Genomic DNA, 24,949 nt, shown 5'->3' with positions numbered 1-24,949 from the left:
GACGGGAAGGTGGGGGGTTTCGTTCTGTGACGCCCCGTTAACCTCATTCTGGAATCTTGATAAGTTTAAAAATCCCCGAGGGCCCAAGAGGTTTGGGGGACAACAGGCTCTCTGAAGGGGAAACGAGGGCTCTAAAATTTTCCATCTTTCTGTCAGTGTTTCTCTCCAGAGTTGGAGATATATATATGGGTGTTACAAATAAACGAATGACTTGAATTGAGCAGCAAGATTTTTCACTCAAGGACAAAACACGACTGGAAGTTGTATCTTAATTGGCATAGTAGTGGAGTGCTTTTTTATTATGATGAGGGATATATTTGTAAGAAGAGACAACTATCAAATGTAAATCTCTGGTGTTTAATGTCAAGTTTGTGTCTTCTTAAATACATTCTATTTGACCTGAGATTTCACTAGTTACATTCAATAATGGGGTTTAAAATAGATACGGTATTGCAGAATTTTCTGTGAATTTTTGTGTTTGTTGAGCTCATGGTTAAGCTATAGTCATCATAATATGCATAAATAGTTGTCTTTCTCCTTTAAAAAAATGTTGGGAGGCCAACATTCGTTGACAGCCTGCTTGCTATATACTAGGCTTCTACTTCCCCATCTCATTTAATCCTTATAAGAAACATTTGAGAAACTCATTATTGTCCACTGTTTACAAAGAAGAGCAAATCAGGGCTCACTTAAATAACTTGCCCATTTGGTAATACTTATTCAAATCGAAAATGACCGTAACCCTGGACCCATTAGCCCTCCTGGGAATTTATCCTGTCAAACACTTGTACAAGTGATCAAAGATGTTCATCAAAGATTGTTCTGTAATAACTCCAACCAGAAAGCAACCTATGTGTTTGTTAACAGGACTGTTTCAGTGAATAAGATACATCCATTCAAACAGAATACTAGGAAGCCTGTAAGAAAATGATAATATTGTAAGAGGTGTTAAGAAAGACAAAAAGAACATTATGTATGGTACGTTTATGTAAAAAAAATGGAAATATGTTATACATGCCTAGAAAATTTCTGAGAAAGATTCGCCAGATACTGTTGTCAAGAGTTTTTGACCGTGTGTTATGTATAACTTCATTTAAAAACAGCAGTTACATTTTATTAAACAATGGAAGAAATAACTTGGCTAAGAGCACACACTAGTATGTGGAAAAGTCAGGATTTGAACTCAGGCAATGTCATAAGTAATGAGTTTTCCATATTCTTTTAAATGTGAAGGCCGGGTACAGCTCTCTCTGCAGCCGTTCAACAATGCATCCCTTGATAGGAAGGTGCAAAGTTAGGGGCACACCTGTGAAGACAGGCTTTCCACACGCTCATCTGGCAACTCCTATGCAAATAGTCATCCTGGGCACCCGGCACCATGAAAGCAAGAAGACTAGAGACTTCCAGCTTTTCCCACCCGAACAATTCCATAACCCTGGTTTTATTTTTTAGAAGTAATGGTGGAGGGCTGAGGTGGAAGGATTGCTTAAGCCCGGGTGTTCAACACCAGCCTGGGCAACATAGTGAGACCTCATTTCTAGAAGTTTTTTGTTGTTGTTGTTTTTTAAAAAAGAGCAAGACTGTCAAAAACGAACGAAAAAGTACATAAAAAGAGATAAACATGGCCGGGCGCTGTGGCTCACACCCGTAATCCCAGCACTTTGGGAGGCTGAGGCGGGCGGGTCAAGAGATCGAGACCATCCTGGCCAACATAGTGAAACCCCGTCTCTACTAAAAATACAAAAATTAGCTGGGCATGGTGGTGCGCGCCTGTAGTCCCAGCTACTCAGGAGGCTGAGGCAGGAGAATCACTTGAACCCGGGAGGCGGAGGTTGCAGTGAGCCGAAAGCGAGCCACTGCACTCCAGCCTGGGCAATACTCCGTCTCAAAAAAAAAAAAGAGATAAACGTGCACTTTCACAATAAGCCACACCGAAGGGATCCTGAACATAATTAAAATCTTTATCACATTTTTAGTAATGAATTGAGTAGTGTATCTCCAGTAAATACTGCTAAACTTAGGAGTTTTATTTTTATATACGTCAGTCAAAATCAACATTACTTCATGAATGTTACAGAGGAGACTCACTTTCATAGAATATATTTATATATAGAGAGAGAGAGACTGGATCTTGCTCTGTCACCCAGGCTGGAGTGCAGTGGCCCAATCTCGGCTCACTGCAGCCTCCGCCTCCCAGGTTCAAGTGATTCTTCTGCCTCAGCCTCCCCAGTAGCTGGGATTACAGGCAACTGCCACCATGCCTGGCTAATTTTTTTTTATTTTTTATTTTTAGTAGAGACAAGGTTTTGCCGTGTCGGCCAGGCTGGTCTCAAACTCCTTATCCCAAGTGATCCGCCTGCCTCAGCCTTCCAAGGTGCTGGGATTACAGTCGTGAGCCGCTGCACCCAGCCGTGGCGTTTGTCTTCTGCTCCCACTTGATCACCCATGCATATCTCTCTTCTGTCCAACTTCATCCTTTAAGCGAGCTTCCTTAGAGTTGATTCTCTACGCAGGCCTGCCTTCAGAACCCAGAACCCAGAACCCTGGGCCACACTAAGTTCAGATTTTCCTCTATAGCATGAGCTTCCATTACTCCAGGGGTGAGAACACAATTAATTAAGCAATTGGATTTGCATTTGCAGACTGCATTTGGTTATTGCTAGATAGAAAAAGACCTGGAGCCAGAGCAACAGAGCCATTCTGTTTAGGCTTTGTACTCTAGCTTTTTTTTTTTTTTTTTTTTAATCATGCCACAGGAGGTAAAGTGATTAGGATTCACAGGAAGCCTCGTCCAGCCACACAGTTGGGGGGACAGGAAAATAATGACCACCACCTCTTCCCTGGGTTTGTTCAGTATGGTGAGGTGTTTTTATTCAAAATTAGATTCTCCTTATGTTTTTAAGAGCTCAGAGCCCAACTAAATGCTTGGTCAACTAATGGGAAACTAACGTGGGAAAGTGCAACTATGGGAACTAATGTGGAACGGACTGAAAATGTGTAATGGTCACCTAATGTAAGGATCGGAGGATGAGAATAATGTGTAATAATACAGAGTCAGCCTGGGTCTGGCACAAGGGGATACCTCCTCCTCTCACTTTAGGGCATGAATTCAATGAGGTTAAAGAAAACCTTGGGGTGACCTTGAAAATAAACAGTGGAAAGGAGTACAGCTGGTGCCATTCCAATCCTAATAAACGTATGACGTCCTCACCTTGGACCGGACGCTGTTACAGGTGAGGGAGATAAAAGTCCCTGCTCTCTTAGAGCTTAACAATCTGTAGAGGGTGGGGGAAGACAATAAACTACAAATAAATGCCTAATGTGCCAGGTGCTTTTATAAGTGCTCTGAAGAACCTTTATGGGGATAAAGAGAAGCAGGAGAGGTTTTTTTCATGTAAGGTTTCCCCTTGGCATTAGACTAGCTGAGTGTATGTATGGAAGTGTATGGTTTTAAAATTGTGTTTGTTTTAGTTGGTTGGCTGATTGGTTGGTTTTAATTTTTGTTCCATTTTGACTAAGTCACATTTCTCTCTCCATTGTCTCGGAGACACAGAGCCGTAAACAGTAACGGGACATAGTGTCCAGAACTAGAAATTGAGCAGAAATCTGACTGCTAGGACCTGAGCAGTCCAGGAAGGGACAGTTGGCATGAGCAGAGAGAGACTGGAGGCTAGGGAGGCTGCATGGATGGCAGAGGTGGCAGCAGCAGGCAGCGTTAGGCTGGAACAGGAACCGTTTGCTCAAGGTTCTGTACTAGACTGTTTGCTGAGTTTAGGTAGTTCTGACTCCCAGAAGGACTGAGCTGTGAGGTCAGGGCAGCAATAGAAGATTGGCTCACCAGTTGGCTTACGAAATGAAGTCCCAGCCTGTAGGATCCCTGGTGTCTTATGAAACTTTGCCCTAGGATATTGTTTTAATTCTTTGACCTGTTATGGTCAGGCTGGTGTGAGTCCTCGGAGACGTACTGGCATTCAGTGATTGGGCACAAAGAAGTAACAGTGGATATAGGACATTTTGCTAGTTCATGTGTCATTGCTCAAGTTACAAACTGTGATGGTTAAAACTGAGTGTCAACTTGATTGGATCGAAAGATGCAAAGTATTGATCCTGGATGTGTCTGTGAGCCTGTTGACAAAGGAGATTAATATTTGAGTCAGTGGGCCAGGGAAGGCAGACCCACCCTTAATCTGGGTGGACACCATCTAATCAGCTGCCAGCACATCTAGAATATAAAGCAGGAAGAAAAAAAACGTGAAAAGACTAGACTGGCCTAGCCTCCCAGCCTACATCTTTCTCCCGTGCTGGGTGCTTCCTGCCCTTGAACATCAGACTCCAAGTTCTTCAGTTTTGGGACTCAGACTGGCTCTCCTAGCTCCTCAGCTTGCAGATGGCATATTGTGGGACCTTGTGATCATGTGAGTTAATACTTAAAAAACTCATATATGTGTGTGTGTGTATGTGTGTGTGTGTGTATCCTATTAGTTCTGTCCCCTCTAGAGAACCCTGACTAATACACAAACTATAGAGAGTTCTTTTTTTTTTTTTTTTGAGACAGGGTCTCACTTTGTTGCCCAGGCTATAAAGCAGTGATGCAATCACAGCTCACTGAAACCTTGACCTCCAGGGCTCAAGTGCTATTTTATTTATTTATTTATTTATTTAGAGTCAGAGTCTCCCTCTGTCGTCCAGGCTGCAGTGCAGTGGCACGATCTTGACTCACTGCAACCTCCGCCTCCCACGTTCAAGCAATTCTCCTACCTCGGCCTCCCGAGTAGCTGGGATTACAGCACCCGCCACCATGCCTGGCTAATTTTTGTATTTTTAGTAGAGACAGGGTTTCACCATATTGGCCAGGCTGGTCTCAAATTCCTGACCTCATGATCCGCTGGCCTCGACCTCCCAACGTGCTGGGATTACAGGCATGAGCCACCGCGCCTGGCTCAAGTGCTACTTTTAAAGCTGAAAGCCCCACGGAACATGCTAGCACACACTGACACACTCTCATATCCTTGCTTTATGGAAGGCAACTCTAATGACAGTGCTTGCTAAATACGAGTACAGGACATTTGCTGTGACTGCCATGATTTAGAGCCAGACACTGAAAATTACATCCTCCATCCCTTGTGAGTCCTGTTCTTCTTCCCCAGGACTTTGATCAGAAAGCCCACCCACTGCTGAGTGCTGAGTGCTGAAGAGATGGCCTTGGTCCTGGCATCAGGCATCCTTGACTTGAAACTCACTTCAACTGCATGTCACCTGTGTGAGCTTGAGCAGGTACTTTCATCTTGATCCTCAGGACCAATGTCTGTCTTTGTCTGTTCAGGCTGCTGTAATAGAATACCATAGACTGGGTGGCTTATTAATGACAAATGTTTGTTTCTCATAGTTCTGGAGGCTGAAAAGTCCAACATCAAGGCACCAGCAGATTCAGTGTCTGGTGGGTGGCCCCTGGTTCGTGGACAGCTGTCTTCTCGCCGTGTCCTCACATGGTGGACGGGTGAGCAAGCGCAGTGGGATCTCTTTTATAAGGCATAATTCCAATCACGAGAGCTCTGTCCTCATGACCTGATCACCTCCCAAAGGCCTCACTTCCAAATACCATTACATTAGGGGTTAGGATTTCAACATCTGAATTTAAGGGGGACATAAACATTCAGTCAATAGCATAGCAATGTTGCCCTGGGTTTGTTCTGAAGAGTCCGTGATTAACTGGAGTAGCAGGAAGTTCTAACAGATCTTAATAGTTACTATAACGATGTGCTGGGCTTCACGCTGGTGGTGGCCAATATCTTCTTGCAGTTCTCAGTTCTGTAACAAATTTCCCAAGATGCTGTTTTCCAATGACTACAGAGTATTGATCACACCCAGTACCTGTATTTGCTCACTCCTGTGGCATTCCTTTCTTCTTTTTTCTTTCCAGTCATTCATTTCATTCCTCAATATTCTCTTTCTTTTACCCCACTGTATTTCATTTCAGTCCCTTAGTGTATTTCATCTCTTCTTTTACATGTCTAGAGAATGTTCCTAACTCTAGTTTCTCAGGATTTTTCCAGGCACATCAGTAACTTTTCTGCTTGTTAAAATCATTAAAGCTTTGATGAAGTAAGAAAATGTCAAAATGCAAAATATCCTTTTAAGTAAACAAGTGCATAAAGCTCACAATTCCAGTAAATACAAACTCTGCATTAGTTTCAAAACAGTAACAAGTTTAATGTTACACTCTTTAGAAATTCTAGCTTAATTTAAAAAATATTAAGTAAATGACTGTTTAGAAACACAGATGGTTCTTATAAATAGTTATGATCTACCCGTTACCTCCCGTGTCAATATTTGCATAGCAAAGGGGTGGTTTTCAGGGGGCAATTGTGTGTTCATTGACTGGAGGGATGCACACAAGAGCCCTGGCCTGGTGCTTGGCACTCGAGGAGTTTAGGAGGCAGGGGTTCCTCTCATGCCTGGTGTGGTCTATTAGCTGCTGCTTTTCTTATTATTATACTTTAAGTTCTGGGATACATGTGCAGAATGTGCAGGTTTGTTACATAGGTATACACGTGCCATGGTGGTTCGCTGCACCCATCAACCCGTCATCTACATTAGGTATTTCTCCCTCCCCTAGCCCTCCACCCCCCGACAGGCCCTGGTGTGTGATGTTCCCCTCCCTGTGTCCATGTGTTTTCATTGTTCACCTCCCACTTATGAGTGAGAACATGTGGTGTTTGGTTTTCTGTTCCTGTGCTGGTTTGCTGAGAATGATGGTTTCCAGCTTCATCCATGTCCCTGCAAAGGACATGAACTCATCCGTTTTTATGGCTGCATCGTGTTCCATGGTGTATATGTGTATTAGCTGCTTCTTATTTCACGCCCAAGCTATCTATTGAGAGCCTACAATGTGCAAAGTGCTATAGTAGATAAGCTCAAAGTCATGAAAAGTGCATTTTGTGCTCCTAGAACTTAAAATCTCATGAGAAAAAGAAAACCTTCCTCTTAACACCCTAAGAGAGCCTTGGGCCAGATGTGGAAGCTCATGCCCATTATGCCGACACTTTGGGAGGTGGGAGTATTGTTTGAGTCCAGGAGTTCAAGACCAGCCTGAGCAACATAGTAAGACCCTGTCTCTACAAAAAATAAAAATTAGCCAGGCGTGGTGGCGTGTGCCTGGAGTCCCAGCCACTTGGGAGGCTGAGGTGGGAGGATTGCTTGAGCCCAGGAATCCGAGGCTGCAGTGAGCCAAGATCAGGCCACTGCACGCCAGTCTGGGCAACAGAGTGAGATGTTGTCTCAAAAAACAAAACAAAAAAACAAACCCACAGACAGCCCTGGCTGGCTATTCACTCTTACTTACTGTCCTCTGCTCCTTCCTGAAAATAAAACTCTCCTATTGTGGCGACGAGAACCACTGGGAGAAAAGAGAAACACCTGTGTTTTAGAGAACCTGTGGTTACAGAAATAAAGAAGGAGAAAAAGCAGTTAAGAGCAAAACAATTTAGGGAAATCAGTCAAACCGCACCGCTCCTGCCTCAAACTCCAGCACACCAACCCCGGGGCCAGCCTTGCAATCAGCCCCAGCCTCCAAGCCTTCACTGAAACTTGACAATTACAGACTAAGTTAGCATATTCTTTTGAAAATATAATTGTACTGGGGAGAAAGGGGGGATTAATGACCTATTGATCTCTTGCATAAAACTGGCCTGATATTCAATAGATTGACTAGACAGAAATGGAGGGGAAGTGAATATTTTTGTACCATGATTACTGACTCTGTGAGGAATTGGATATCCGTGATCTGAGCAGCCCAAATCACTTAAGATAGGGATACAAGTTCTTTCCTTAGTGGACAGTTATCAGGACTGGCTGCATAATTTGTGGGGCCACAGCATAATGAAAATGCAGGGCCCCTCACTGAAAAATTATTGGGAATTTCAAGACAGCAGAAGAGAAGTAAACTAAGCACGGGGCCTTTTATTCTTGAGGCCCTGTGAACTGTATAGGCCCATGACACTGGCCCTGACAATTGTTTTTTTCACAGATAGTTGTCGCTTATGATCGGAATAATCAGGAAACTTCAAAAGAAGGTATAATCTGAGCTTTTTTGAAAGACAGGTAAGTTTTCCAGTTTTCAAGGAGGAAGGATGGCATGAATCAAGAACAACAAGGAAGCAGTTCAGGCTGCATTTCCCTGACATTGGCTAGACCATGTTTACTGGCGCAGAAGTTGTCATGTGGGAATAAGTCTAGAAGGATGGGTTAGAGGACAGATTATGACATTGGGAGGCCATGGGAAACCATTAAAAATTATCTTAGTAATGTTTTTGGAAGATTTGGCAGTGGCATGTAGGATGCTTTGGGGCAGGCCCACTCCAGAGGAAGACCAGTTAAAAGGCTCTTATGTAGTTGAAGGCATTCATTCGTCCAGTGGTTATGGCCACACTATTCTGAAATATTTCCTCCCGTCCCTTCTCCAAGAACTTGGAACTGTTAAATAACATTTACTGGAAGCCATTGGTTTGGACTGAGCTCCTGCACTAGGCCTGAGAGACCAAACCAAAATGGAATGACTCATGCTGAAGTTTCATGCCACCAAGCCAAAACTACGTTGTTTATCTGACCTTCCAACAAATCAGGAGAGAGAGAGAGAGAGAGATAATAGCAAATTCCCAAACAGGCCAGTTTTAGCTGGCACGGTAAGGAAGCTCCTTCTGCTTGAATCTTTACAAGGAAAGTAACTTTGAAAGGACCAGTGCGTGTTTTGTTCTCTGATACTGCTTTCCTCACCCCTTTTCTGTCTAGAAAGCCAAAGTCCTCTGCTCTATAGCATATTCTATAGTGTACCATGAAGTGTTGCCTGATTCTAGAATTGCAAATAAAAGCCAGTTAAGATCTTGAAACTGAATTTGTTGTAATTGCGTCTTTTGATGGTATCTGGTGACCACAAAGGACCTAAAGCACACTGCTGACAACTCCTGAGACCCTCTGAGGAATGAGGAGAGGCGCTGCTGACCCCTTTTGAGGTCTCCCATCTTCCTCATGAAGCCCTGAGGGTTGTAAATTCCTCTCCTCCTGGGGCTAACTCTGCACTGAGCTGCCGCCCCCACACCCTCTACCTCCTGATCTTTTTGGCTTTCAAACCCAGGGCTAGTGTGTGCTGTGAGAACACATGACCCTGGGCTCGCTACCAAGGGTTAGTTTATGCTGTGAGTGCTGGGGAAGAGAATATGACCTTTTGGGGTTTGCAGTGGCTAACAAGTCACTGGCAAGAGTGGATGTCATGACAGAAACAGGACGGGGTCCTGTAGGGAGGCCTCGGGTGTCTGACTGGGTCTCACAGAAATTGGCAGTAAATGGCAATTCTGCCATTTACTGTATGAATTTTGACTTTCAGAAATTCTTTATAGGAATTTTGTACTCTATCCTTTTCCATTTTTTTCTTGCACACAGATCACTGTGATCATTAACATTAGCTGTGTTGACATTTAAGTCATTGTGGGATTGCTTTTGTGCACAGTGATAGAAATTTATCTTCAATTTCTTAAACACGGCTAATCAGTCAATTAATCATCATTAACTGACCAAATCACTATATCCTCTCTGATCTGCAATGCCAACTGCATCATACTACATGTATGGGTGTGTTTCTGGCTTCCAGATTCCATTCTATTGGTGTATTTCCTATCTCTATGTCAATGCCACTTTATCTTAATTACTCTATTTTTATAACATCTTATAGTATCTTGTCTATTACAACAAATAACCCTCAAATTTCAGTGGCTTAACTCAAAATTTCCCCCACTCCCAAAGATATTGGTTGGTTGGGAGGCTGGGGAGAGCCCTGCTCTGCAGTCATTCAGGGACCCAGGCTTTTCCATTTAGTGGCTGTACCATCCCCAAAGTCTTCAGGGGCCTTCACTGGATCATCACATCAGCATCTGGCTGGCATATAGGGGAGGAGGGAAACCATTTACACCCACTTTACACTGGCCAGGTCCAAGCACTTGGCCTCATCTAAGTTTTAAGCAAGGCTGGAAGTGCAGTCTAGTTGTATGCCCAGAGGAAGAAGGAAATGGGTTTGGTAAATACACTGTCTGCCATAATCTCACACAAAGACACAAAATTAAACATGTAACTAAATTGATCTCACAAAATTTTCTCCCAATCTTACTATTGTTTCTCTATTTCCTAGCTCTTTGATTAATTGGACATATATTTGTGGAGAGCCCACTAGACTTTTGTGGTAGGCAGCCTCTAAGATAGCCCCCAATGATACCCTTTTCCCCCATTCATACCCTGTAAAATCCCTTCCCCTGGAATGTGAGCTGAACTTATTGAAATGTTTTTAATGAATGCAATAGGGTTGAAGGGATAGGTGTCACTTCCAAGATTAGGTTATAAAAAGACTGTGGTTTCCATCTTGGTTGTTCTATGATTCCCTGTCTTTCTCTTTCTGATCACCAGCTACCATGTCATGAGGATATCCAGGCAGCCATTGGAGAGAGTTCCATGGCCAAGGAACTGAGGTCAGCCTGCAAAAACATGACTAAGTTTGGATCTTACTGAGATTTCCAAGGCCTGCCAACAGTCACATGACTGAGCTTTTTATATATTTCTTGCCTTTTTATTTTTAATGGTATCTTTCAAATAAGTCCAACTTATCACTTTTTTCTTTTACAGTTTATGCTCTAAGAAATCTTTGCCTATCATGAGATCATGAAGATTTTCTCATCTGTTTTATGGCTTTACCTCTTACATTTAGGTCCATGAACCATTTTGAGCTAATTTCTGTGTATGATGTGAGCTAAAGGTTGGGGTTCGTTTTTTTAAATGTGCAGACATCCAGTTGTTAAGACACCATTTGTTGAAAGGATTGTCTTTTCCCCCATTGAAATGCCCGGACAACTTTGTTGAGCATTGATATGAAGTCTGTTTCAGGGCTCTCTTTCCTGTTCCGTCAGTCTGTATGTCTAATCTTCTGCCAGCACTGAATTATCTTGAACATTTTTGGTTAATATTAAGTTACCTGATAGAGTCAAAGGCCTAAGCTTTCTTTTTAATGGGAAGACTTTTTGTTACAGATTCAATTTCTTTGGTTGATAGAGATTTATTTGCATCCTTTTTTACTTTGAGTTGGTTTTGGTAATATGTGCCTTTCAAGGAATTTTTCATCTCATCTAAATTACCAAAATTAATTAACATTATGTTGTTAATAATGTTCCCCTATTATCCTTTTAATGTCTATAAAATCATTAGTGATGTCCTCTCTTTTATTCCAATTACTGTTAACATGTGTATTCTGTGATGTTTTCTGGGCATTAGGTGCTGCTGGTGGCTGTGTCCTGCAGGAGTTGTGCTCTGGAGAAGATGAGAACCCTGCAGAAGCCTGGTGCTGGGCACACTGCCCACACATCAGGAGCTCACTTCTGGGGAAGCCATGCACATCGTGAGCATACCAGAACAGAAGGAAAAACTCCTCACTCTTCCAGGTGCCCTCTACTGACATAGCTTAATGTCAAGCTATATGGCAAAGAAAACATGTTTAAAGGGCTCAAATCCATTTTCACAGAGCTGGCAAAAAGGGTGAATTTGGAGCTGAGAGGCAAAAACATCATAAACAGACATACAGTGGTTTGTTAGGCAACAAAAGCTAACTGATAGAGATGTGTATTAGACCTTTAAGTTTATCTTCTAAGCTTTTTAACCTGTTTACATTTTCCCCATCTCTTTATCTTTCTATGTTGTACTCTGGGGTATTTCTTAAAGATCCAAGTCTTTCCTCAGTAAGTCCAATCTGTTGTTAACCTAGCAATTGAATTTTAAATTTCAAAAAATATATATTTTTATTTCTAGAGGAGCTATATAGATCTTGTTATATAGTCCTATTTTTAAATGATGATATCTTTTAAAAATGTAATTTTAAAGACTTATTTTACCAGCCATTTCCAGTTCTATTGTAATCTCAAGTTCTTGCTAATCTGTTTATTGTGTCTGTGGTGAATTGTTTCTTCCTGCAGTTGATAGTTTTTGTTTATGAGCTCATTTCTTTTTTTTTTTTTGAGCTCATTTCTTTAGGATTTTTTTTTCCTGAGAAAATCACTTGTATTTTCAACTAAGAAAATATCTTTGGGAAGTATTTTATATTTTATTCTGCCAGGTAACCAGAGATTTCACCAGTGTGAGGCTAATTTTCATATTAAAATTTTAGCTTGTAAATTTTCACACAATGAAGGCACTGTAAATTTTGACTCTACACCTCTGCATAATGCAGGTTTGGAACTTCAGTATTTCACTGGGAATCTTTTTCCTTCCAGGACTCTGGCTAGGGTACACATTATTGTTGTTTTCTTGGGAGAATATAGAGTTTTTTTTGGTCCCTCTTTCATTGAAAGGATAGCTTCTCCAGAGTCTTAGTTTATTTGGGGGTCTTAGTTCCAGCTTTTTGCCTCATGTGTGCCCAGGATGACACCTCCTGCCTTTCCTTGAGTATTAAAATCCCTCCCCTAGCCTTTGGGGCCTAAATGCAAATCCAATTCCTGACCTCATCCCAATATCTGAGACCTCAAGTTATAAATTTACGACTCATTCTGACATTAAGTTCCTTCTTTGTTTCTGGTACCTGAGCTTTTGAGCTCAGCTATGCATTTTAAATAATTTTGCTATATTTTACACAGTGTTTCTATGTGTTTGTGGGGAGATGTGATAAAGAGAGAGTAGGGTCTGCATTAGCTAAGTATGCCATGTTTCTAGGACCTGAGTTTTAGATCTTTCATCATTTTAGGATTTACAATTGAAAATTATTATTATTATTATTATTATTTTTTTTGAGACAGAGTCTCGCTCTGGCTCTGTTGCCCAGACTGGAATGCAGTGGCGTGATCTTGGCTCACTGCAAGCTCCGCCTCCCGGATTCACGCCATTCTCCTGCCTCAGCCTCTCCGAGTAGCTGGGACTATAGGCGCCCGCCACCACGCCCGGCTAATTTTTTTGTATTTTTAGTAGAGACGGGGTTTCACCGTGGTCTCGATCTCCTGACCTCGTGATCCGCCCGCCTCGGCCTCCCAAAGTGCTGGGATTACAAGCGTGAGCCACTGTACAATTGAATATTTTAAGTGACAGAGAAACACGATCAAATTTATTTTATAATAATTCTGGTAGATCTAATAATGTATTGTAGAAGAAAGTGACTCATGACTTGGGGATCAGTTAGAATGCAATTGCAACAGCCACATTTTTTAAATGTTGAGGAAGTGAAGGATCTCCCTTCTCCCTGCCCCACTCAAATAGAGTCCTTGTCCTGTAACTGTGCAGGAAAGAGTGTGAACTGTCATGGTCAAGGGAGGCTTAAAGAGGAGATGACAGCTGCTACTATCTTTGAAGGATGGAAGGAAATTACTTACATTGTATGAAGAGGAAAGAGCCTTCCTTTAGGTTGGAAAGGCACAGGGTGAAGCCAAGAAAGGGCAGTGGTAGGAATGCAGGAGATGACAGCTGCTACTATCTTTGAAGGATAGAAGGAAATTACTTACATTGTATGAAGAGGAAAGAGCCTTCCTTTAAGTTGGAAAGGCACAGGGTGAAGCCAAGAAAGGGCAGTGGTAGGAATGCAGGTAGCTCATTAAAGGACTGGGGAGGAAGGCAGCTGGGCCAGAGTGGAGGGGCCGAGCAGCGGCCAGTGGAAGGCAGTTGGAATAATCAGTTGGAACCATCTTGGGAAGGGTATTTAATCTTCCTACAGGTATTCTCACTGTTAGTGATTAGTAATCACATTTTTGCAAGCACTGTACTGGGCTTTTCCAGGGCTGAAGCCAAATATATATATATATAGTTTAGATTGACATAGAAAGGAAGTTGGGTCCAAAAATGCAGTTGTCCCAGTTTTCAGATCATCCAAATGTTGTGTTGCCATGACAACTGCATTTAAATTTCAGAAACAAAGTAAATGTTTGGCAGGTGATTTAAATCATCTGCTTCTGACTACATCAAAACAAACAAACAGTTGGTTTGCATGCTACCAGCTGCCATTTTTTACTTGATTTTAAGATTATTTGGTAGACGGTAGGATACAGATGGATGTTTGATTTGCTTTATATTTTTTAAATGAGATTCATTTTAGAGTTGTAGACCATGTGGGTATTTAGAGGGAAACGTTAGGGTGCTTCCTTTATTTTTTCTACTAAATGTTGCAAAGCCAAAATTATATCCATGGAATAATGTTTCACAAATGTGCTTCTCCCCACAATGATCAAATATTTTGGAGGGTTTGAGTAACTGTCACATCTGTTGAAGATAGGCAACTCAGTAACCTACGGCACATGCAGACATGGAGGAACAGAAATAAGATGATGGCTTTACCAACCGGAGCAGAACAAGAAGCCAAGGAAAAGAAATGCCTTCTATTTTTTCTTTTTAAAATGATGAGAATTTATAGAGTAGCTCAATTTTAGGCTAACACTGTTTCGGCTGTTTATCCTTTCTTGTTCAGAGTCTGATGAAAGATATAACCATACTTTTATTAATTTTTGTGTATGGAATTCCAATAAAACATTCAAATAATAACTTTCAACTCACAGACTACAGTGGGCTGAGTGCGTATTACTGTGACAGGCACTTGCTTCATACCCAGCCTGTGGCCAGGAAAAACTGATGCATGTGTGAAGCTACAACAGATAGCCCTGATCTTAAACATCTGGGTATACTCAGCACCTGACCTAGTGCCTGACAGAGGATAGGCACTCAACAAAGCTTTGCTGAATGGTTGAATATACATGTAAAAGAATACAGAAGAAGGTGCGATAGACTAACATAAACTTATATTTAGATAATAGAGTATACAGTGGGGGCTGTAGACAGGCAAATTGAGTGAAAATATTCTCCAGAAAAACATTTTGAGCAAAATGGAGTGAATCTAAGTTTTATTTCACCTCCTCAGGTGGGAAAGGTCGATTTATTTAAACTTCTATAGTTTCCAACTTTTTATTTGTGTCCTGTGTTCTGTCCTCATTTGTGGTGGACCATGATGGACCTGGCAGCTCCATTGATCACAGCACATTCATCAGTTGGGTCCAGAGTCCCCTACATCTGGAAGTTGGAGCAGACCCTTTCCACACTCTGGGAGCCCACATGGAGGCAGGTAACTGGCAAGGCTAAGGGCGGCAGTGTGTGGGTGGTTTATTAGGAAGTCAAGCCTGGAGGCATGTGAAGGATGGTCAGCGATGGTAGAGAAGGCAGCTGGGAAGAAAGAGCAACCAGGAGGTTCAGGTAAGAGTCCAGGTGAAAGACGATGAGAACCTGGGTCAGGATAGCGGCCCCAGGGATGGAGGGGAGAGACACGGAGATGGCGGGATTGGTGACTGCTGGGACACCAATGAGTCAGAGGGAGGGTCAGGATGAAGGCCAGCTCCTGGTTTGGTTGATGAGTGGCTTGTGATGCAGTCCCCCAACCTAGCCAAGGCCAGAAGTGGAAAGCACTGGGTGGGGGTGGGGAGCTACCGCTTCATCCAGTCACAAAACCATGCTTACATGACTCGTGCCTCCAAATCTCACCGAGGCCTTCCTGCTGAACTTACAAGTCCTTCGTAAAGAAAAAAAAAATTTTTTTTTGTTATCTGTAAATGTAATTGTGCCAAATATTTATCTTTTTAAAAAGCTGTGCAGCACCTGGCTCCCTCCCTGCTTCTGGGGCACCCCCTTCATGCATGGTATTGGTGGAGCCCCAAGCACTGCTCCTCCCTACAGCAGTAAAGGTGGGCTCCTCCCTCCCTCCACGCTCCAGCTCATGTCCTGGATTCAACCAACTGGATGCTGGGATGGTTATGTTATGTGTCAACTTGGCTAGGCCATGGTACTCAGATGTTTGGTGAAGTGCTAGTCTAGAAATTACTGTGAAGGTATTTTTGTAGATGAGATTAACATTTAAATCAGTAAACTTTAAGTAGAGCAGATAAAGTGTGGGTGGGCCTCATCCTATCAGTTGAAAACCTTAAGAGAAAGACTGATGTTCCCCTAAGCAGAGGGAATTCTGCCAATAGACAACTTTCAGACTCCAACAACGTCTCCTCTTCCCTGAGTCTCCATCCTGTTGGCCTACTTCCTCTCTCTTTCTACTATTGATTGCCTGTGTTTATAGGGAAAGCCCTAATACAGATACACTCACCAAGTCCTTGAAACCAGCTAGAGGAATGCATAGGAGGAGAGAGGATGCATTCCCAGTAGTTTCAGCAGAGTAAAGGGCCAGCACTGAATACTTTTGTGAGAACATTTTGGGTGGGAGTACTAAGAATCAATTTGCCCCATTCATAAACAAGCTGCTTTCATTACTATCATCCCAGGCAAGTCCCTTAGGTCTCTCCTTGATTCAATAAACTCTCAATAGCCTTCTAATACATTCTTTCATTTTTAAAAAAGCTTAAATAGTCAGAGTTAGGCTGGGCGTGGTGGTTCACGCCTATAATATGAGCACTTTGGGAGGCCAAGGGGTGGATCACTTGATGTCAGGAATTTAAGACCAGCCTGGCCAACATGGTGAAACCCCATCTCTACTAAAAATACAAAAATTAGCCGGGCATGGTGGTGTGCACCTGTAGTCACAGCTACTCTGAGTAGCTGAGGCAGGAGAATCGCTTGAACCTAGGAGGCAGAGGTTGCAGCGAGCCAAGATCACGCCACTGCACTCCAGCCTGGGTGACAGAGTGAGACTCTGTCTCAAAAAAAAAAAAGTCAGAATTAGTTTCTATCGCTTGCAGTAATGAGCCCTGTACAGTAATATATGTTCATTGTTGACAAATTGCAAACCCCAGAAAAGGACAAAGAAACAGAAGAAATTCACATACAAGCAAAATGCAACTAATTTAAACACTTTTCCATACAGACTCTTCGATACATGTTTTAAATAATTGCATTCATATGTGTATGGTGTTGTATCCTACATGTCATTAACCACTGATAATCCTAGTGATGCTCTTGGTCCTGTTTCAGTCGCCTTGATGTATGCTTCCTGCTCATTACGCGTCTTTGTTATTTTCTTGGTTTGCATTTCTTGTCATGTGGGATATATGGTATCTTTTATTTGCTTTCATCTCCTATAGTAATTTTGACGTAGGCATTCTGTTTTAAGACTATGTGAGGTTACCTTTAGGTTTATGAGCTACACGCTTAAATCAATTTCTCTCATTATTAAAGTTAAGAACTACTTTTCCCTTAGGTATAGAACCCTCTTTCCCTTCACACGCTCTCTTTTTTGTTCGTTATTTCTAAAATATGTGAAGTATTTCCGCATATAGATCTTTTTCAAGAGTTATTTCTGCATCAGTTTTGAAACCATATTGGAAAGAATTATGTGTATGTTCAATTGGCTTCAATACTTACAGCATGACATTCCTATTTGAGTGATGTTTTCAGGAAGGTATAGGATGGCATATTTTTTGAGCCCTTGACTATTTAAGACCATCCTTACTACATGCACACACGAAAGACAAGTTGGTCGACTCAGAGAAGTGTTGTCAAGCTATTAATGGGGCCTTCTAATTGAGGTGAGTCAGAAACTACCTTCTCTCCAGCCATCCATTACTGTGCTGGTTCAGGGACCAGGGAGGTATGGTTCACAAGGGTAATTTTCAACCCAACCTCCTCCACCCCAAAGCAGTGGAAATTCCCCCATATTCTGGAACATGGCTTTCTCCCCTCTCTAATGTCCAGGGGTGTTGCAAGTTCATTGAGTTTTGTGTACACTCACAGGTATTCTAGTGGAAAGTTTGGGGGGGGCCCACCAAGCAAGATCCGGAGTCTGCTGCCATATTGACCCCTAAATGCTGGCACTATTTTGTCAGCTTTTCTTACTTTCTTAGCCCTATTTTCAGTAGGTATTTTAGATCCTCTTCATCTGTATTAGTCAAACTACTTTGGTTGCAGGTAACTGAAAGTAACCTGAATTCGCACAAACACAAAAAGGAACTATCCTATAATAATACAGGAAAGTTTCTTGGAACCCAAGGTTAAAAATGTTATTACTGGGTCTCAATGGGGAAGTGGAAAGTTCTTAGGACTCTATTTCTTATTTCTGTTTCGCCCTGCAGTGCTTTATAAAGATTAACAGAAATAGGTGACATCTACTGAGTACTTAGTCTATGCCATAAGAACCCTCAGAGAAGGGGATTTTAAAGCATCACCTCCATCCTACACACGAGGAAAGTCAGACACAGAGAAATCAAGTTGCCCCATTGTCACCTCATTAGGAAGCTGCTGGCATAAAATTTGGACCTCAGCAGCCTGGTTCCAGAGGTGACACCCTGAAGCTGTTCCATACACAGATGGGTCCAGATTGGACAACTGTCAGAGTCGCCCCTCTACAGCCTCCAGCATCTGTTCGAACACCTTCAGTAGCAGCTGTGGAGGGCAGAGGGGAAGATGAGGATCCCACTGGGGGCAGCCTTAAGTAAGCAAATCATTCCCTATCTTAGTCTGTGCCATAAGAACCCTCAGAGATCTGAACGAACATCTTGAATGAACATCCACCTCCCTGAGAATATTCCCATTGGTCAAGTTTCTGTCCCCTGGGGCCACCCTGAGCCCATCCAAACCTCAATGTGCTCAACTGCCTTTGAGGTATTTGAGGACTGAATGTTGTGGATGCTTTGGGCTTGGCAACCTCAATTCCCTCAACTCTTCCCCCAGGGATTTTTTTTAAAATGTCCCATCATGTTGCTTCCTGTCTTCACAACATGCCTCAGATGGTACAAGCCACCTTTGATATGACAAGCAGTTCTTTCTGTCAGAGCACACGTTCTCATCTTATCAGACACAACAGCCACCTTCTTCTCACAATGGATATTTTGTGGGTTTTTTTTTTTTTAAAGTTTTTTGAGACAGGGTCTCGCTGTGTTTCCCAGGCTGGAATACAGTGGTGAGATCATGGCTCACTGCAGCCTTTACCTCCCTGGCCAGGGGATCCTCCTACCTTAGCCCCCTGAGTAGCTGGTGCACGCCACCATGCCTAGCTAATTTTTGTATTTTTTGTAGAGACAGGGTTTCACCATGTTGGCTAGGCTGGTCTCAAACTCCTGGGCTCAAGAGAGCCTCCTGCCTCAGCCTCCGAAAGTGCTGGGATTACAGGCACAAACTACCATGCCTGGCACACAGTGGATATTTTGTAATGCCCCTCTATGTATAGAAATAAAAGCTACCCACACACACATAATGTCCCAATTATAAAATTAATGAGGGATAAAAGAGAAGTAATTATGAAAAAAATACGTAATATATAAATGCTCAGGCGCAGCTGCTTTGGAAAACATACGAAACAATGTTTGCACCTGCTTATAATGTTTGGTTTCAAAAGAAGTGAAGAAAATCAGAAGCCCGTCTGTAGAAACAGTATAGAAAATGAAAGAATAAAGGGAGGAGTATGCACTAGGGTAAATAACAGGCCAAAATTACGTCTATATGATGCAAGAAAGAGAAGATAACCTCACCTGAAGTCATATGCCCAAAGAAAGGTAGACTGTCGGAAGTGGGCAAGTGTGAGAAGATCCTCACTGGTGAACTCAGAGCTCACCTCCAAGTGTAATGTCAAAATAATTCCTTGCCTTTCGACATGGGACAGTGTTGTGACTGAGAATGGCCAAGATCATAGCTCCTAGATGGAGCTCCTTAATTCACACTACAGAAAGCTTTGGAGACGTAGGCTTCCATGGTCAATGGGGCAGACAGAATGGATTGGAAAGAGACAGAGTGAAATAAGGGCTGGGAGGCTGTGGTAGACCTCTGGAGACAGCATCTGAGTAAGACTGAGAAACTGTAGGCAAGTAAGGAATGAGTCACCACAGTATGCAGTTTCACAATGTATTTCTTACCATTAGGTAACAAAAGTAATATACATTTAATAGCTATCATAAAATATTTTATTTATTTTGAGACAGGGTCCCATTCTGCCATTCAGGCTGGAGCGCAGTGGTGCAGTCACAGCTCCCTGCAGTCTTGACCTCCTGGGCTCAGTCAGTCCTCTCACCTCAACCTCCCAAGTAGATGGGACTACAGGCACGTGCCACCATGCTCAGCTGATTATTTTATTTTATTTTATTTTTGCAGAGACAGTTTTGCCATGTTGCCCAGATTGGTCTCAAACTCCTGGGTTCAAGCAATCCACCTGCCTCAGCCTCCCAGTGTTGGGATTACAGGTGTGAGCCACTGCACCCAGCCTATAAAACATTTTAAAATAATTCTTTTAAAGTATTTAATGTGTCTTTGCTAATTTCATAATTGTTTGGTTGTCAGTTAAGATGAGACTCAAAGCAGCTCTGTTACATGGTTGCTTATGAAAGTCACAAAGGCAGAGTGATAGAGGTATGTGTTTGGCTACTCAAATACCATGGACAACATTGTTATAGGTGATCTTATTTTTCCCAAATAGCGAGCAGCTTCTTAGTAGAGTTTTAAACAAGATGAAGTACAAACTGCTCTCAATTTACATGGTAGTTGCATTCCTGGAAAATCCAGCAAATGTGAAAACTGTGAAAAAATATTTTGTATTTCTATGTAAAATGAAGTTCTTAGGTGGAGATATTTAGGAAAAGTTTTCCCCCTCATGAATGCCTGTGGGATGCTTGAAAACCATGGAGACTTGGGACAATTCTTTGTCTCATGGGCTGTCCACATGATAGCAGTGATATGGTTTGACTATGTCTCCACCCAAATCTCAGCTTGAATTGGATCTCCCAGAATTCCCCAGTGTTGTGGGAGGGACCCAGGGGGAGGTAATTGTATCATGGGGGCCGGGTCTTTCCCGTTCTATTCTTGTGATAATGAATAAGTCTCATAAGATCTGATGGGTTTATCAGGGGTTTTTGCTTTTGCTTCTTCCTCATTTTCTCTTGCCACCACCATGTAAGAAGTATCTTTTGCCTCCTGCCATGATTCTGAGGCCTCCCCAGACATGTGGAACTGTAAGTCCAATTAAACGTCTTTTTCTTCCCAGTCTCGGGTATGCCTTTATCAGCAGTGTGAAAACGGACTAATAAAAGCAGTCTAGCCTCTCTTCTAGCATCTCTAGCCCCCACCTACTAAATTCCAGTAGTGCCCTCCTTCTCCAGTAATAGTGATAATAGAAAAGTCTCCCCACAAAGTTGCAAATAGCCCTCAAGGCTGATCTTGCCTCAGGGAGACCCACTGAGTGACAGTAATTGATTTAATCCTCTTCGCTAGGATTCAGGTAAGTGTGCATGTACACATATCTCTCCACACACACATGCAATTCGAGTTCAGAGAATTACATGGTTTGGTTCTGTGTCCCCACCCAAATTTCATCTCAAACTGTAATCCCTGCCTATCAGGGAAGGGACCTGGTGGGAGGTGATTGGATCATTGGGGGTCGTCTCCCCCATGCTGTTCTCATGATAGTGAGTGAGTTTTCAAGAGAGCTGATGGTTTTAAAGTGTGGCACTTCCTCGTTCTTGCACACACTTCTTCCTGCTGCCTTGTGAAGAAGGTGCCTGCTTCCCCTTCCCCTTACACCATGACTGTAAGTTTCCTGAGGCCTCCTAGCCATGGTTTCTCTTAAGCCTGTGGAACTGTGAGTCAATTAAACCTCTTTCGTTCATAACTACCCAGTCTCAGGTAGTATTCTTTATAGCAGTGTGAGAACGGACTAATACAGAGAACAAACTAGTTCTGAATGTATTTCCCGAGCAACCATTTTATTGTCTATTTTTCATATATGATTTTCCTAGCTTTAAAAACATTATTGTAAAATACATACAACATACATTTATCATTTTAAGTGTACAATTTAGCAATTTAGTGGCATTAAGTGCATTCACATTGTTGTGCAACCATCCATCCCTGGCTTTTTAATATTTGAAATGCATTCAAGCTTAGAGAAAGGTTGTAGAAATAAGCCACTTAACAGTAAATTGCTGCTATGATATCCTATCACCCCTAAATACTTTTGTGTGAAATTCCCTAAGAACAAAGACATTCTCCTAAATAACCACAGTACAGCCATGGCAATCAGGAAATTAACATTGGTGAAGTACAGTCAGCTAGTCATCAGACCGTGTTCAAATGTCACCAATTATCCCAATAATGTCCTTTATTAGAAAGGATCCAGCCTAGGATCGAGCATTACATTCTTCTCATTTCTCTTTGCTCTTCATCAATCTAGAACAGTTCATCAGTTTATTCTTGACTTTCAGGATCTTGACACTTTCAAAGGTTACAAACCAGTTATTTTCTAGAATGTTGCTCAGTTGGGGTTTGACTGGTGTTTCCTCATGATTAGATTCAGGTTATGCTTTTTTGCAGGAATATCACAGAAATCATGGTGAGTTCATCTCATTGCGCCCTCACAGGTGGTATAAAATTTCCATTTATTTCATTACAGATGATATTAACTTTGATCACTTGATTAGAGTGTTGTCTTCTAGGTTTTCTCCCCTTTTTTATTTTGATGCTAGTAAGACTCTGGTAAGGAGGTACTTTGAAACCATGAAAATATTCCATCCCTCATTAAATGTGCACCCACTAGTTTTATTATCCACTGGTGTTTGCTGGTTGCATTAATAACTACTAGGTTGCCAAATACCAATTTTCTAATTCCATCATCCTTTGTACATTTATTAGTTAGCATTTCACTGTAAGGAAAAGCTTTCTTTTCCCCACACTTATTTACTGTGGCATCTCATTGCATCAGTATAGACTTCTGGATTCCTATTTTATTTAGTGGGCTATCATCCCTTACTATAGTTATTTTGATGCCAAATTGTCCTGGATTTGTCCAGTGTGAGGCCCATCAAACTGGTTTCTATGAGCTTTTAACATGTTTCTGTCCTTCAATGAGCCTTTCTCTATTTTCTGGCACAAAAAGATATTCTAGGCCCATCTTGTATTTTCCCTGCACCAACCCTGGAATCAGTCATTTCCCCAAGAATCTTGGAATTCTTTTAGTAAAGAATGATGTTTAGAAACCAAGGTCTAGACTCTAGGTGTGCACATTGTGAATGGGTATCACTGCTCTGAGGAAGAGTTAGAGATATCTATCTATTATTTAAATAAAAATAGAGCTATAGATATATCTATCTACACACACACATACAACCACATATGTATCAGACATTTACATTTATTTTCATTTCTTTATCTCCATATGTCAAAGCATATACTTTATATTATTACTATTGTGTATATTAAAAACTGAATTAATACCAATACTTCCAATTCCAAATCTAACACCACAGGGTTAATTCTAGTTTTTTTCTTTCCCGTACTCTATACTATGCTCCCAGACGTGGATGACGGGGGGGCAGGAAGGAAGGATGCTTCCTAACAATTTAAATTCAATTTTTGTGTTATTTTAAATTATTTCACTTCAATTAGAAATTACTTGTGTATTTTACATTTACAGAGCGCTTGCTGTGGGCCAGGTACTGTGGGCCTTTGCATGCATCATCTCATTTAATTCTTAGAACCATTCTCTAAGGTACATAATATTATCCCTTTACCATTTTACAAAGGAGGCAACTGAGGCTTACAGAGATTACACAGTAGGAGCACAGCTAGGACACTCCAATAATCATCTTTGATAGTAATTAAAAAATTTTTCAGTATTTATAATATATAATACCTTCTAGATGTGTATTATGTGTATATCAGCAAACAGATTTTTATCTCTGTCCTTTGAGTTTATATTTTATTCTGGTGCGCAAGAAAAGAGCTGAGCTTACTGTGTACTCGCCTTTATGGAGTGCAGCCATTTAATTAAATCCCTGAATTATCATCAGTACCTAGAATAGTGCCTGTGTGTAATAGGTACTCAACAAATAGTTTTTGCATAGATGGATGATCAATACATCTACGCAGCATGTAATGGCAATGAAGTAAACAGGGTGCCCACCGAAACATGGTTCTCTTTTCCTTCATTGACATATAGGAGGCCACACTTCTTTGCCCCCTTGCAGTTAGGTGGGATCCTGTGACCAGTTCTGGCCAAAGGAAAGTGAGCAAAAGTGACTGTCCAGAAGCCCCAGTCTCTCTTGTCCTGCTGTAGCAAGTTCCAGATGGCGCAGCCACCAGATGGGTCCTCTGGCACCCTGGCTCCCCACCCAATCTATTCTCCTGTCTTCCCCCACTGCCTTACTGACCAACAGTAGAGTTTTTGTGAGAGATGAACTTTAAAGCTACGGAGATTCTCAAGGTTAACTTGCATGTCGTAACCTGGCCTATCCTGACTCACACCTCTCTTCTCTGGTCTCACAGATCCAATATAAATTTTAAAAAGCTATACTCGTTACTAATAGTCCAAACACCATTCCGTTGGCAGTTTAAGCAAATGACACGTGTGAGATTTATCCAAGAAACAGCATTGCGAGCATATTTATATTGAAGGAAGCACTGAAGAAGACAGGAAAAATAAGAAAAAAAAAAAGAGCGCTTAATTTATGGGTTAAAGGCATCCTGACAGAGCTCCTTGCCCTGTGATTTCATGTGGATCCTTCCTGGGAGTGACTTCAGATACTGACTTCCTTTATTCCTAAAATGCCAATTCGTCAAGTCGCACTTCCTCTTTAAATAAGGTACTGATTTTGTTCATAGTTTTAAATTTTAAATTTTTTACTTACAGGAAGATGAGAAATATAACTTTTGTCCAGTAACTGGCTAGCTTTGCACTTCTACGTCAAAGATATTTTTAGTGTTATACCACCCCAGACGCTGTTCCAACATTGAAATGGTACTTAGGTTAAATTGGGAAGACTGTTCCCTTTGCCCAAATGTGCTTTTGGCATTATTCCTATGAAAGTTTATAACAATTTTATGTGTAAAAGCAGAGGGAATAATATAATGAATTACTATAAAATTATCACTTTAATTTTACAATTGTTAATATTTCATCATGTTTCATCTATGTTCCCCTTTGCTGAAGTATTTTAAAACTAGCCCCAGATATCAGGACACTTAACCTTTAAATACATCACTG

At 41.7% G+C, this 24,949-nt stretch overlaps 1 protein-coding gene across 2 annotated transcripts in view; it reads right to left on the bottom strand.

The window, feature by feature from the left end:
- The window catches only part of SNX9 (sorting nexin 9), a 168,906-nt gene that overhangs the window by 123,960 nt on the left and 19,997 nt on the right, over positions 1-24,949 (bottom strand). The window lies entirely within an intron of this gene.

Source organism: Symphalangus syndactylus, chromosome 2 (assembly GCF_028878055.3).
Source record: "Symphalangus syndactylus isolate Jambi chromosome 2, NHGRI_mSymSyn1-v2.1_pri, whole genome shotgun sequence".
In the NCBI taxonomy this organism is placed as follows: domain Eukaryota; kingdom Metazoa; phylum Chordata; class Mammalia; order Primates; family Hylobatidae; genus Symphalangus; species Symphalangus syndactylus.
Note: the sequence above shows the minus strand (reverse complement) of the source record. Positions and strands in the feature narration are given on the sequence as shown.